Source organism: Pleurodeles waltl, chromosome 3_2, assembly GCF_031143425.1.
Source record: "Pleurodeles waltl isolate 20211129_DDA chromosome 3_2, aPleWal1.hap1.20221129, whole genome shotgun sequence".
Classification (NCBI taxonomy): Eukaryota; Metazoa; Chordata; class Amphibia; order Caudata; family Salamandridae; genus Pleurodeles; species Pleurodeles waltl.
The window spans coordinates 216965744-216982469 of NC_090441.1; the positions used below are offsets into that span (position 1 = coordinate 216965744).

Consider the following 16726-nt stretch of genomic DNA (forward strand, 5'->3'; position numbering starts at 1 on the left):
AGTACAAGGCGCCTCCTACAGACCCGGCTTTCATCACTACACAGCTGCCACCAGACTCTGTCGTTGTAGGAGCAGCTAGGAAAAGGGCCAACTCCCACACATCTGGAGATGCACCACCCCCAGATAAAGAAAGCCGCAAGTTCGATGCAGCTGGTAAGAGAGTCGCAGCACAAGCTGCAAACCAGTGGCGCATCGCTAACTCCCAGGCACTACTTGCACGCTATGACAGAGCCCATTGGGATGAGATGCAACATCTCATTGACCATCTGCCCAAGGACCTACAAAATAGGGCAAAACAAGTGGTTGAGGAGGGACAGACCATTTCCAACAACCAAATCCGCTCCTCCATGGACGCTGCAGATACAGCTGCACGGACAATTAATACATCTGTAAGTATCAGAAGGCATGCATGGCTCCGAACGTCTGGATTTAAACCAGAGATTCAGCAAGCAGTTCTCAATATGCCTTTTAATGAAAAAGAACTGTTCGGTCCAGAAGTGGACACAGCGATTGAGAAGCTCAAAAAAGACACGGACACTGCTAAAGCCATGGGCGCACTCTACTCCCCGCAGAGCAGAGGGAATTACAGCACATTCCGTAAAACACCCTTTAGAGGGGGGTTTCGGGGTCAGAGCACACAAGCCAGCACCTCACAGGCAACACAGTCCAGTTACCAGGGACAGTACAGAGGAGGTTTTCGGGGACAATATAGAGGAGGGCAATTCCCTAGGAATAGAGGAAAATGTCAAAGCCCCAAAACCCCTACTACTAAGCAGTGACTCACATGTCACTCATCCCCTCCACACAACACCAGTGGGGGGAAGAATAAGTCATTATTACAAAGCATGGGAGGAAATCACTACAGACACTTGGGTTCTAGCAATTATCCAACATGGTTATTGCATAGAATTTCTACAATTCCCTCCAAACATACCACCAAAAGCACAAAATTTGACAAAACATCATTCCAATCTCCTGGAGATAGAAGTGCAGGCACTATTGCAAAAGAATGCAATCGAATTAGTGCCAAACACACAAATAAACACAGGGGTTTACTCACTGTACTTTCTGATACCAAAGAAGGACAAAACGCTGAGACCAATCCTAGACCTCAGAATAGTGAACACATTCATCAAATCAGAACATTTTCACATGGTCACACTACAAGAAGTATTACCATTGCTAAAACTACACGACTACATGTCAACTTTAGACCTCAAGGACGTGTATTTCCATATACCAATACACCTATCGCACAGGAAATACCTAAGGTTTGTATTCAAAGGAATACATTACCAATTCAAGGTACTGCCTTTCGGATTAACAACCGCACCAAGAGTCTTTACCAAATGTCTAGCGGTAGTCGCTGCACACATCAGAAGGCAGCAAATACATGTGTTCCCATATCTAGACGACTGGCTAATCAAGGCCCATTCGTTAATAGAGTGCTCAAATCACACAAATCAGATCATACAAACCCTCTTCAAACTAGGGTTCACCGTCAACTTCACAAAATCCAACATTCTGCCGTGCAAGGTACAACAATACCTAGGAGCCATAATAGACACAACAAAAGGAGTAGCCACTCCAAGTCCCCAAAGAATTCAAAATTTCAACACCATCATACAACGCATGTATCCAACACAAAAGATACAAGCAAAGATGGTATTACAACTCTTAGGCATGATGTCTTCATGCATAGCCATTGTCCCAAACGCAAGACTGCACATGAGGCCCTTACAACAGTGCCTAGCATCACAGTGGTCTCAAGCACAGGGTCATCTTCTAGATCTGGTGTTAATAGACCGCCAAACTTACCTCTCGCTTCTGTGGTGGAACAACATAAATTTAAACAAAGGGCGGCCTTTCCAAGACCCAGTGCCACAATACGTAATAACAACAGATGCTTCCATGACAGGGTGGGGCGCACACCTCGATCACCACAGCATACAAGGACAATGGAACGTACATCAAACAAGACTGCATATAAATCACCTAGAACTTCTAGCAGTTTTTCAAGCACTAAAAGCTTTCCAACCAATAATAGTTCACAAATACATTCTCGTCAAGACAGACAACATGACAACAATGTATTATCTAAACAAGCAAGGGGGGACGCACTCCACGCAGTTAAGCCTGCTAGCACAAAAAATTTGGCGTTGGGCAATTCACAACCAAATTCGCCTAATAGCACAATTTATACCAGGGATCCAAAATCAACTCGCAGACAATCTCTCTCGAGATCACCAACAGGTCCACGAATGGGAAATTCACCCCCAAATTCTGAACACCTATTTCAAACTCTGGGGAACACCTCAAATAGACTTGTTTGCGACGAAGGAGAACGCAAAATGCCAAAACTTCGCATCCAGATACCCACACAAACAGTCCCAAGGCAATGCCCTATGGATGAACTGGTCAGGGATATTTGCTTACGCTTTTCCTCCTCTCCCTCTCCTTCCTTACCTGGTAAACAAACTCAGTCAAAATAAACTCAAACTCATATTAATAGCACCAACTTGGGCAAGGCAACCCTGGTACACAACGCTGCTAGACCTATCAGTAGTACCCCACATCAAATTGCCCAACAGGCCAGATCTGTTGACACAACACCACCAAAAGATCAGACACCCAGATCCAGCATCGCTGAATCTAGCAATCTGGCTCCTGAAATCTTAGAATTCAGGCACTTACAACTTACCCAAGAATGTATGGAAGTCATAAAGCAAGCCAGAAGGCCATCCACCAGGCACTGCTATGCAAGTAAATGGAAGAGGTTTGTTTGCTACTGTCAAATTAATCAAATACAACCATTACACACAACTCCAGAACATGTAGTGGGTTACTTGCTTCACTTACAAAAATCTAACCTGGCTTTCTCTTCCATTAAAATACACCTTGGAGCAATATCTGCATACCTGCAGACTACCTATTCAACTTCCCTATATAAGATACCAGTCATTAAAGCATTCATGGATGGCCTTAGGAGAATTATACCATCAAGAACACCACCTGTTCCTTCATGGAACCTAAATGTTGTCCTAACTAGACTTATGGGTCCACCTTTTGAACCCATGCACTCCTGCGAAATACAGTTCCTAACCTGGAAGGTTGCATTTCTCATCGCCATTACTTCCCTAAGAAGAGTAAGCGAGATTCAGGCGTTTACAATACAAGAACCTTTTATACAACTACACAAAAATAAGGTCGTCCTAAGGACTAATCCCAAATTTTTGCCTAAGGTTATTTCACCGTTCCATCTAAATCAAACAGTGGAACTTCCAGTGTTCTTTCCACAGCCAGATACCGTAGCTGAAAGGGCACTACATACATTAGATGTCAAAAGAGCATTGATGTATTACATTGACAGAACAAAGAACATCAGAAAGACAAAACAACTATTTATTGCATTTCAAAAACCTCATGCAGGAAACCCAATATCAAAACAAGGTATAGCCAGATGGATAGTTAAATGCATCCAAATCTGCTACCTTAAAGCTAAACGACAGCTGCCCATTACACCAAGGGCACACTCAACCAGAAAGAAAGGTGCTACCATGGCCTTTCTAGGAAACATCCCAATGCAAGAAATATGTAAGGCAGCCACATGGTCTACGCCTCACACATTCACAAAGCACTACTGTGTAGACGTGTTATCCGCACAACAAGCCACAGTAGGTCAAGCCGTATTAAGAACATTATTTCAAACTACTTCCACTCCTACAGGCTGAGCCACCGCTTTTGGGGAGATAACTGCTTACTAGTCTATGCACAGCATGTGTATCTGCAGCTACACATGCCATCGAACGGAAAATGTCACTTACCCAGTGTACATCTGTTCGTGGCATCAGTCGCAATAGATTCGCATGTGCCCACCCGCCTCCCCGGGAGCCTGTAGCAGTTCGGAAGTTACCTTCAACTATTTGTATATATATCATCTCAACCTTAAATAGGTACATACTTAGTCAATCCATTGCATGGGCACTATTACTACAATTCAACTCCTACCTCACCCTCTGCGGGGGAAAAACAATCGAAGATGGAGTCGACGCCCATGCGCAATGGAGACAAAAGGAGGAGTCACTCGGTCCCGTGACTCGAAAGACTTCTTCGAAGAAAAACAACTTGTAACACTCCGGCCCAACACCAGATGGCGAGCTATGCAAAACATGCGAATCTACTGCGACTGATGCCACGAACAGATGTACACTGGGTAAGTGACATTTTCATTTCCCACTACAAACAGGGCAACAGTAGGGGAAGCTTTGGACTCAGAAGGGGTAAAAGGTACTATTCCCACTACAAACAGAGCAACAGTAGGGAAAGCGTTGGACTCAGGAGGGGTAACGTACTATTCCCACTACAAACGGAGCAACAGTAGGGAAAGCGTTGGACTCAGAAGGTGTAAAATTTACTATTCCCACCACAAACAGGGCAACAGTAGTGGAAGCACTGGACTCAGAGGGGTGTAGAAGGTACTATTCCCACTACAGACAGGGCAACAGTAGGGAAAGCGTTGGGCTCAGAACGGGTAAAAGTACTATTCCCACTACAGACAGGGCAACAGTAGGGAAAGCATTGGACTCAGGAGGGGTAAATGGTACTATTCCCACTACAGACAGTGCAACAGTAGGGGAAGCATTGGACTCAGGAGGGGTAAATGGTACTATTCCCACTACAGACAGTGCAACAGTAGGGGAAGCATTGGACTCAGGAGGGGTAAATGGTACTATTCCCACTACAAACAGGGCAACAGTAGTGGAAGCACTGGACTCAGAGGTGTGTAGAAGGTACTATTCCCACTACAGACAGAGCAACAGTAGTGAAAGCGTTGGACTCGGAAGGGGTAAAAGGTGCTATTCCTACTACAAACAAGGGAACAGTAGGGAAAGCGTTGGACTCAGGAGGGGTAAATGGTACTATTCCCACTACATACAGGGCAACAGTAGGGAAAGCGTTGGACTCAGAAGGGATAAAAGGTACTATTAACACCACAAACAGGGCAACAGTTGGGGAAGCGTTGGACTCAGGAGGGGTAAAAGGTACTATTCCCACTACAAACAGGGCAATAGTAGCGGAAGCACTGGACACTGAAGGGGTAAAAGGTATTAGTCCCACTACAAACAGGGTAACAGTAGGGGAAGCATTGGACTCAGAAGGTGTAAAAGGTACTATTCCCCCTACAAACACGGCAACACTAGGGAAAGCGTTGGACTCAGGAGGGGTAACGTACTATTCCCAATACAAACAGGGCAACAGTAGGGAAAGCGTTGGACTCAGAGGGGTGTAGAAGGTACTAGTCCCACTACAAACAGGGCAATAGTAGCGGAAGCATTGGACTCAGAAGGGGTAAAAGGTACTATTCCTACTACAAACAGGGCAACAGTAGGGAAAGCGTTGGACTCAGAAGGGGTAGAAGGTGCTCTTCCCACTATGAACAGGACAACAGTAGGGAAAGCGCTGGACTCAGAAGGGGTAAAAGGTACTATTCCTACTATGAACAGGACAACAGTAGGGAAAGCGTTGGACTCAGAAGGGGTAAAAGGTACTATTCCCACTACAGACAGGGCAACAGTAGGGAAAGCGTTGGACTCAGAAGCGGTAAAAGGTTCTATTCCTACTACAAACAGGGCAACAGTAGGGGAACCATTGGACACAGGAGGGGTAAAAGGTACTATTCCTACTATGAACAGGACAACAGTAGGGAAAGCGTTGGACTTAGGAGGGGTAACGTACTATTCCCACTACAAACGGAGCAACAGTAGGGAAAGCGTTGGACTCAGAAGGAGTAAAAGGTACTATTCCCACCACAAACATGGCAACAGTATCGGAAGCACTGGACTCAGAAGGGGTAAAAGGTACTATTCCCACTATCAACAGACAGCAGTAGGGAAAGCGTTGGACTCAGAAGGGGTAAAAGGTACTATTCCCACTACAGACAGGGCAACAGTATCGGAAGCACTGGACTCAGAAGGGGTAGAAGGTACTATTCCCACTATGAACAGGACAACAGTAGGGAAAGCGTTGGACTCAGGAGGGGTAACGTACTATTCCCACCACAAACATGGCAACAGTATCGGAAGCACTGGACTCAGAAGGGGTAAAAGGTACTATTCCCACTATCAACAGACAGCAGTAGGGAAAGCGTTGGACTCAGAAGGGGTAAAAGGTACTATTCCTACTACAAACAGGGTAACAGTTGGGGAAGCATTGGACTCAGAAGGGGTAAAAGGTACTATTCCTACTACAAACAGGGTAACAGCAGGGGAAGCTTTGGACTCAGAGGGGTGTAGAAGGTACTATTCCCACTACAAACAGAGCAACAGTAGGGAAAGCGTTGGACTCAGAAGGTGTAAAATTTACTATTCCCACCACAAACAGGGCAACAGTAGGGGAAGCATTGGACTCAGAAGGGGTAAAAGGTACTTTTCCCACTACAAACAGGGCAACAGTATCGGAAGCACTGGACTCAGAAGGGGTAAAAGGTACTATTCCCACTTCAGACAGGGCAACAGTAGGGAAAGCGTTGGACTCAGGAGGGGTAAAAGGCATTATTCCCACTACAAATAGGGCAATAGTAGCGGAAGCGTTGGACTCAGAATGGGTAAAAGGTACTATTCCCACTACAGACAGGGCAATAGTATCGGACGCACTGGACTCAGAAGGGGTAGAAGGTACTATTCCTACTACAAACAGGGTAACAGTAGGGGAAGCATTGGACTCAGAAGAGGTAAAAGGTACTATTCCTACTACAAACAGGGTAACAGTAGGGGAAGCGTTGGACTCAGAAGGGGTAAAAGGCATTATTCCCACTACAAACAGGGCAGCAGTAGGGAAAGCGTTGAACTCAGAAGGGGTAAAATGTACTATCCCCACTACAAACAGGGCAATAGTAGCGGAAGCATTGGACTCAGAAGGAGTAAAAGGTACTATTCCTACTACAAACAGGGTAACAGTAGGGGAAGCATTGGACTCTGAAGGAGTGAAAGGTACTATTCCCACTTCAAATAGGGCAATAGTAGCGGAAGCAATGGACTCTGAAGGAGTAAAAGGTACTATTCCTGCTACAAACAGGGTAACAGTGGGGAAAGCGTTGGACTCAGAGGGGTGTAGAAGGTACTATTCCCACTACAGACAGGGCAACAGTAGGGGAAGCGTTGGACTCAGAAGCGGTAAAAGGTACTATTCCCACTACAAACAGGGCAATAGTAGGGAATGCGTTGGACTCAGGAGGGGTAAAAGGTACTATTTCCACTACAAACAGGGCAATAGTAGGGAAAGCTTTGGACTCAGGAGGGGTAAATGGTACTATTCCCAGTACATACAGGACAACAGTAGGGAAAGCGTTGGACTCAGGAGGGGTAAAAGGTACTCTTCCCACTACAAACAGGGCAACAGTAGGGGAAGCATTGGACTCAGGAGGGGTAAAAGGTACTATTCCCACTACAGACAGGGCAGCAGTAGGGAAAGCATTGGACTCTGAAGGAGTAAAAGGTACTATTCCCACTACAAACAGGGCAATAGTATCGGAAGCACTGGACTCAGAAGGGGTAAAAGGTACTATTCCCACTATGAACAGGACAACAGTAGGGAAAGCGTTGGACTCAGAAGGGGTAAAAGGTACTATTCCCACTACAAACAAGGTCACAGTAGGGAAAGCGTTGGACTCAGAAGCGGTAAAAGGTTCTATTCCTACTACAAACAGGGCAACAGTAGGGGAACCATTGGACACAGGAGGGGTAAAAGGTACTATTCCTACTATGAACAGGACAACAGTAGGGAAAGCGTTGGACTTAGGAGGGGTAACGTACTATTCCCACTACAAACGGAGCAACAGTAGGGAAAGCGTTGGACTCAGAAGGAGTAAAAGGTACTATTCCCACCACAAACATGGCAACAGTATCGGAAGCACTGGACTCAGAAGGGGTAAAAGGTACTATTCCCACTATCAACAGACAGCAGTAGGGAAAGCGTTGGACTCAGAAGGGGTAAAAGGTACTATTCCCACTACAGACAGGGCAACAGTATCGGAAGCACTGGACTCAGAAGGGGTAGAAGGTACTATTCCCACTATGAACAGGACAACAGTAGGGAAAGCGTTGGACTCAGGAGGGGTAACGTACTATTCCCACCACAAACATGGCAACAGTATCGGAAGCACTGGACTCAGAAGGGGTAAAAGGTACTATTCCTACTACAAACAGGGTAACAGTTGGGGAAGCATTGGACTCAGAAGGGGTAAAAGGTACTATTCCTACTACAAACAGGGTAACAGCAGGGGAAGCTTTGGACTCAGAGGGGTGTAGAAGGTACTATTCCCACTACAAACAGAGCAACAGTAGGGAAAGCGTTGGACTCAGAAGGTGTAAAATTTACTATTCCCACCACAAACAGGGCAACAGTAGGGGAAGCATTGGACTCAGAAGGGGTAAAAGGTACTTTTCCCACTACAAACAGGGCAACAGTATCGGAAGCACTGGACTCAGAAGGGGTAAAAGGTACTATTCCCACTACAGACAGGGCAACAGTAGGGAAAGCGTTGGACTCAGGAGGGGTAAAAGGCATTATTCCCACTACAAACAGGGCAATAGTAGCGGAAGCGTTGGACTCAGAATGGGTAAAAGGTACTATTCCCACTACAGACAGGGCAATAGTATCGGACGCACTGGACTCAGAAGGGGTAGAAGGTACTATTCCTACTACAAACAGGGTAACAGTAGGGGAAGCATTGGACTCAGAAGAGGTAAAAGGTACTATTCCTACTACAAACAGGGTAACAGTAGGGGAAGCGTTGGACTCAGAAGGGGTAAAAGGCATTATTCCCACTACAAACAGGGCAGCAGTAGGGAAAGCGTTGAACTCAGAAGGGGTAAAATGTACTATCCCCACTACAAACAGGGAAATAGTAGCGGAAGCATTGGACTCAGAAGGAGTAAAAGGTACTATTCCTACTACAAACAGGGTAACAGTAGGGGAAGCATTGGACTCTGAAGGAGTGAAAGGTACTATTCCCACTACAAATAGGGCAATAGTAGCGGAAGCATTGAACTCTGAAGGAGTAAAAGGTACTATTCCTGCTACAAACAGGGTAACAGTGGGGAAAGTGTTAAACTCAGAAGGGGTAAAAGGTACTAGTCCCACTACAGACAGGGCAACAGTATCGGAAGCACTGGACTCAGAAGGGGTAAAAGGTACTATTACCACTATGAACAGGACAGCAGTAGGGAAAGCGTTAGACTCAGAAGGGGTAAAAGGTACTATTCCTACTACAAACAGGGCAACAGTAGGGGAAGCTTTGGACTCAGAAGGGGTAAAAGGTACTATTCTCACTACAAACAGAGCAACAGTAGGGAAAGCGTTGGACTCAGGAGGGGTAACGTACTATTCCCAATACAAACGGAGCAACAGTAGGGAAAGCGTTGGACTCAGAGGGGTGTAGAAGGTACTATTCCCACTACAGACAGGGCAACAGTAGGGGAAGCGTTGGACTCAGAAGCGGTAAAAGGTACTATTCCCACTACAAACAGGGCAATAGTAGGGAATGCGTTGGACTCAGGAGGGGTAAAAGGTACTATTTCCACTACAAACAGGGCAATAGTAGGGAAAGCTTTGGACTCGGGAGGGGTAAATGGTACTATTCCCACTACATACAGGACAACAGTAGGGAAAGCGTTGGACTCAGGAGGGGTAAAAGGTACTATTCCCACTACAAACAGGGCAACAGTAGGGGAAGCATTGGACTCAGGAGGGGTAAAAGGTACTCTTCCCACTACAAACAGGGCAACAGTAGGGAAAGCGTTGGACTCTGAAGGAGTAAAAGGTACTATTCCCGCTACAGACAGGGCAATAGTATCGGAAGCACTGGACTCAGAAGGGGTAAAAGGTACTATTCCCACTATGAACAGGACAACAGTAGGGAAAGCGTTGGACTCAGAAGGGGTAAAAGGTACTATTCCCACTACAAACAAGGTCACAGTAGGGAAAGCGTTGGACTCAGAAGGGGTAAAAGGTACTATTCCCACTACAGACAGGGCAACAGTAGGGAAAGCGTTGGACTCAGAAGGGGTAAAAGGTACTATTCCTACTACAAACAGGGCAACAGTAGGGGAAGCATTGGACTCAGAAGGGGTAAAAGGTACTATTCCCACTACAAACAAGGGAACAGTAGGGAAAGCGTTGGACTCAGGAGGGGTAAAAGGTACTATTCCCACCACAAACAGGGCAACAGTAGGGAAAGTGTTGGACTCAGGAGGGGTAAAAGGTACTGTTCCCACTACAGACAGGGCAACAGTAGGGAAAGTGTTGGACTCAGAAGGGGTAAAAGGTACTGTTCCCACTACAAACAGGGCAACAGTAGGAAAAGCATTGGACTCAGAAGGTGTAAGAGGTACTAGTCCCACTACAGACAGGGCAACAGTAGGGGAAGCGTTGGACTCAGAAGCGGTAAAAGGTACTATTCCCACCAGAGACAGGGCAACAGTAGGGGAAGCGTTGGACTCAGAAGCGGTAAAAGGTACTATTCCCACTACAGACAGAGCAACAGTAGGGAAAGCGTTGGACTCAGAAGGGTAAAAAGTACTATTCCCACTACGCACAAGGGAACAGTTGGGAAAGCGTTGGACTCGGAAAGGGTAAAAGTACTATTCCCACCACAAACAGGGCAACAGTAGGGAAAGCATTGGACTCAGAAGGGGTAAAAGGTTCTATTCCCACCACAAACAGGGCAACAGTAGGGGAAGCTTTGGACTCAGGAGGGGTAGCAGGTACTATTCCCACTACAAACAGGGCAACAGTAGGGAAAGCGTTGGACTCAGGAGGGGTAACGTACTATTCCCACTACAAACGGAGCAACAGTAGGGAAAGCGTTGGACTCAGAAGGGGTAAAAGGTGCTATTCCCACTACAAACAGGGTAACAGTAGGGAAAGCATTGGACTCAGAAGCGGCAAAAGGTAGTATTCCCACTACAAACAGGGTAACAGTAGGGGAAGCATTGGACTCAGAAGGCTTAAAAGGTACTAGTCCCACTACAAACAGGGCAACAGTAGGGAAAGCGTTGGACTCAGGAGGGGTAAAAGGTACTATTCCCACTACAAACAGGGTAACAGTAGGGAAAGCGTTGGACTCAGAAGGGGTAAAAGGTACTATTCCCACTACAGACAGGGCAACAGTAGGGGAAGCATTGGACTCAGAAGCGGTAAAAGGTACTATTCCCACTACAGACAGGGCAACAGTAGGGAAAGCGTTGGACTCAGAAGGGGTAAAAGGTACTATTCCCACTACAGACAGTGCAACAGTAGGGAAAGCGTTGGAATCAGAAGGGGTAAAAGGTACTAGTCCCACTACAGACAGGGCAACAGTATCGGAAGCACTGGACTCAGAAGGGGTAAAAGGTACTATTCCCTATGCAAACAGGGCAACAGTAGGGAAAGCATTGGAACCGGGAGGGATAACAGGTACTATTCCTACTACAAACGGAGCAACAGTAGGGAAAGCATTGGACTCAGAAGGGGTAAAAGGTACTAGTCCCACTACAAACAGGGCAACAGTAGGGGAAGCATTGGACTCAGAAGGTTTAAAAGGTACTTTTCCTACTACAATCAAGGGAACAGTAGGGAAAGTGTTGGACTCAGAAGGAGTAACAGGTACTATTCCTACTACAAACGGAGCAACAGTAGGGAAAGCGTTGGACTCAGAAGGGGTAAAAGGTACTAGTCCCACTACAGACAGGGAAACAGTAGGGGAAGCGTTGGACTCAGGAGGGGTAACGTACTATTCCCGCTACAGACAGGGCAACAGTAGGGGAAGCGTTGGACTCAGAAGGAGTAAAAGGTACTGTTCCCACTACAATCAAGGGAACAGTAGGGAAAGCGTTGGACTCAGGAGGGGTAACAGGTACTATTCCCACTACAAACAGGGCAACAGTAGGGGAAGCGTTGGACTCAGAAGGAGTAAAAGGTGCTATTCCTACTACAGACAGGGCAACAGTAGGGAAAGCGTTGGACTCAGAAGGGGTAAAAGGTACTAGTCCCACTACAGACAGGGAAACAGTAGGGGAAGCGTTGGACTCAGGAGGGGTAACGTACTATTCCCGCTACAGACAAGGCAACAGTAGGGGAAGCGTTGGACTTAGAAGGAGTAAAAGGTACTATTCCTACTACAAACGGAGCAACAGTAGGGAAAGCGTTGGACTCAGAAGGAGTAAAAGGTACTATTCCTACTACAGACAGGGCAATAGTGGGACAGTTTTGAACTGCGAAGAGGTTAATTTTACTATTACTGCTGTAGTCTAAACATGAGCACAGAAAATACTTCACTTGAAATGCATTACATATATAAGTAAGCCTATGAATGTAGAAAAATATTAAACTGTTAACAAAAACAATAGTTAACATAATATCTATGTATTTTAAAAAAAACTAAAAACAATCTTTACATTATTACTATTCAGTGAAGAAAATATTAACAATTAATAAATTGTTAATTTTTTACTTATCTTTCCACCCTGTACCCTATTACAAAATCAATCAGTATTACATAAATTACATAATAAATAGCAATTATATACTTAAATAAATTCATTAAATAATTCTCAATTCATTAAATAATTCTCAATTATTTATTACGTATTAACTTCCCACCCAGCAACCCGCTACATTATAAATTACAATTAAATTCTTAATCACTTAAAATTGCAGTTGCTATATTTTGAAACAAATTAATATCTATATAAACCATAGTAACATAAAATGCATATATCTAAACACATTCAAATAATGAAAAAACAATATTTTACCCACTATATTAGTGAAAACTGTATTAAAAACATCAATATTATTCACGATATCATGTACCTCAAAAAACGATATTCTTGTCAACGATATTTGTGCATCATGATATTTGTGTGTCACAATATGTTAATTCCAATATTTGTCTCCTGGCATTTTTACAACTATTTTTTGTCCGAACACTGCACAAACCCTTCCCTTGCTTTCTTCAAGAAGTCCCTTCTGCTTGAAAGATATCTACTGAACTGACCAGTTGCTACCCTTTGAATTCCCGCAGGGTGATGAGCTGACTTCTCTCTCTCGCTCTCTTTCTCTCACTCTCCCCTCTCTTATAGCTAAATATTGTTTATTAGCGGTTCTTCTACTCAAACCCATGACCTCTAATTACTTTGTGTACTGCAGATCATTTGGGGTCCAAGAGCAAGGAGTTGACAGGGAATGTGAAACCCAGAGGGCCTGATTACGACCCTGGTGGTCCTAAGATCGCCAGGGCTGCAGTGGCGGTTGGATAGCCACCAATGTGGCAGTCGAACAGCCACATTGCGACTGTGGCTGTTGTGCCAGGGTCAGACCTCCAGCATCGACAGTTCTGCTGCACTGGAGGGACTGGTGGTCTTCATCAGAGTCCCCTCTCTGCCGGTGATTACATAGTGGTAGCTCCACCATATAAAGGCTGACGGAGACGGTGCAGGGTGTACCTGACATCGCCAGTGCAGGGATCCCCCTGGCCAGCCCCGTCGTGAATTTCACTGTCAATCACAATGGGTGCTGGTGCACCCTACGCACGACAACAGAGCCGGCGTCACTGTTGTAGGCCATTACCTGCTGACCCAGTGGGAAACTCTTAATGGGGCCCCCAGGAAGGGGACTGCACAGGCGGTAACCTGACCGCGAGAGTTTGAGGACGTATTTTGCCATCTGCCAAACTCCTGATGACCCCCAGAACCAGAGGTTTGGGAGTTCAATGCTCCCATCTTTGGAATGCCTTTAACCTCACCTTAGAATCTTCACCCAAGTACTTTCGTTCACAAAACACCTGATTTGTATCTCCCTCAGATGAGGAGCTGCCATTGCAGAATATTGGATACAACTGTTGCCGTCCTGACTTGACTTTAACCTGCCTTGCTGTGACAGCCACCTACATTATTGTCACTCTAGGGTCCACAGTAAATTTGAAGAAATACACATAATGTTACCAAACTCCTTCATAAATAAATAATTTGTGTAGGGGTGTAACTGTTCAATGATTTCCCTTTGTCTGACTCTTCTGTTAGAGTTATGTTTATATTAATCGATTGACCCTCATCTCACTTTAATGAAGCCCTCCAATCCGAATGAAAGCAGTAACCCACAGATCTTTGTACCAAAGGCCAGTTGGCTATGGCTTGTTACAATAAACCTTAAAACTATTCATTAGAATTTCCTTTTTTGCAGGGAAGGGAGTTTTTGCACCAGTTGTTTCACATGTCATTAAATATGAAAAATATGTGTTTTTGGTGGATCCTCAAAACTAGTTAACAAAAGAGGTTCCTTTTAATCCTTCAGGTGAATAATCAGTCTTTTCTCATAGTCACTGTGCTCTGCTCATTGTTTGTGCTGATGCTTTGTATGTTTGAGTATTTGTTCGATCTCAGATCTTAATTTTTGTACTTTGTGGATTTTATGAGCTGAAAGAGTAAGAAACCTGCCTGTGCAGTAGTGACCGGGATCAAACTGAATAGCTTGCAACAAATATTTGCAATAAATATCAACTTATTTCACAGTAACCATTCATTCCCCACTATCCATCTCCACAGGAAGTGACATCACTGCATTATCCAGCACTCATCTGCACAGAAAATGACATCACTTCCTATCTTCTCACCACTTCGTTCAACTCCCACTACTCCATTGCTTCCTGCTAAGGGCAGATACCGATTAGTGTATGGCCTTTTCAGACATATTAGGGACCGAAGAACCTTGTGCCGCAACCCATGCAACACTGAAAGCATAAAGGTAATGTGTGATTATGTGCCTCATATTACCAGGCCCCACAATCACACCCAAACCTAGACAGCACAAACACTCTCAGGGCATCCTTACACATAAATGTAAACTCATACAAACCCCACTAACTACTGTACACCTAGAAACTGCAGAACACAGATTCTAGCTCAATGCTCCATAACACTTTCTCTGCAGGACTCATCACCTTTCACAAGCTTGTCGTTCTCTTCATGACATAATTGCATGAGCTAGACGTCCTTCTTCCCACAAGCTGCAGCATCCGTCATGTGGAAGGCGCATATAACAAGGGAGGAGGCCTTGCTGTCGTCCAGAAGTCCTCCTTGTTTTGCACCCTAGACAAGCAAGTGACACAACTCCATGGAGCTCCTGACATGCCATTTCCCACTCTCTGCAGGTCAGAAAGTATCCTTCCAAATCTCGGCTGTCCTTGCTATCTCATCCAACTGACTCTCTCACACCATACTCTTGGGTGACTTCAACCTCCCAGACAACATGAGCACACTCAGCATGGTATCACCTCATCAGCCAGCCAACACTCCGGAGATCATATCTGTTAAATGTGTGTATTATATGGTGTGGTTGTGTGACCTCGCAGTGTAATAACTCACGATACTGACTTGAGTCCAGTCAGGCTTATTTGTGAAGGGTGGGTATCTGTGTCTTCGAGAAGGTGTAGAACATTCAGAAGCACCAAAACAACGAAATAAGAAAACACAAAAGAAATCCAACACCAATTTATAAAAATAGATCGTATTTTTATAAACGTTTAGACACTAAAGTGAACAAAATCGACTAGAGGGTTCTGGAGATGTAGACTTTTTTTTAAAGAAGTAAATTGTAAATCAATGCTTTGTACGCAAAATTACAAGAAGCAGTGGTAAGCAGAAAGTTTGAAAACTTCAATAAAGCTAGTTTGGGCTATTTTGGCCTGCTTTTAAAGACTAACTCTGGCCGGGAGGAGGTCATGGGGGCAGTAAAGGACTGTAGGACAGCTAGCTTGTCATCAAAGCGGTCTCAAGTCCATTTCCAGGCTCTGTGGGCGAAGCACCATAGACTTTAATGGAGTGGTCCTGATGCAAGGGATACAGGATGCTGAGAATGCTGTGCAGTCGATGGGGTGGGGGGTTCATGGGACTTCTCCTCGGCCCACAGTTCAGGTGGGGTGACTTTGACCCCAGGGGTCGATGTCCGTCAAAGCAAAACCAGTGCTTCCCTTTGGTGAAACTTAGTGGCTGCTTTGGGCGACCAAGTTGCGCGCTTCGAGGTGCAGGAGACTCTGGTACAACTTTTGAGCATCAGGACTTGGTGCCCCTGTTTGCAGGCCAGCTGTCAGTGGCGGTCAAGTGATTGTGGCTACTGACTAGCCAGGACAGGCTTCCTCAGCTTTTGTGGTCCTGGTGCTGTCACAGGAAGTCAGCGAAGTGACTCTTGGAGTTCACCTCTCCTGTCTGGGGCTCAGAAGCTATTTTTCCATGAGCCAGGCACCACAGGAACGAGGGCGGTGTGTATACTTTCCACCTTGGCGCAGTATTTCACTTTGCAGCCATTATAGCTCCATTGACCAGTGCTTGATCAGATTGGTGCCATTGATTTTTGTGCCTACATTGTCATGTTTTCCTCCAACATGAGTTTGAAGGAGGAGCGGGCATATTGAATAGGCGTGATAATAATAGATTGATACGGGGCTATTGCATTATTATCAGCGATGGAGTCATAAATATTTCTGATTTTGGACTTAAATGCAAGTCTCTGTAGTGTTGCTGAAAAGTGCAGGGAATGCTTTCAGCACTCCTGGGTGGGGCATTTGTTAGAAATGCTGCAGATTTCTTTTGTTTGGTTCCAGGCTTCATTGATGCACTTGTTCACTGTTTGTTCCTTTTGATGACACATGGTATCCCCGTCCTGTTCTGAGTCAGGAATTGCTCTTGTGTGC

The 16726-nt window shown here is 45.3% G+C and overlaps 1 protein-coding gene across 3 annotated transcripts in view; it reads left to right on the forward strand.

The window, feature by feature from the left end:
* Positions 1-16726, forward strand: part of LOC138286726 (uncharacterized) — a 232705-nt gene that overhangs the window by 75792 nt on the left and 140187 nt on the right. The gene's annotated exons all lie outside the window — the stretch shown is intronic.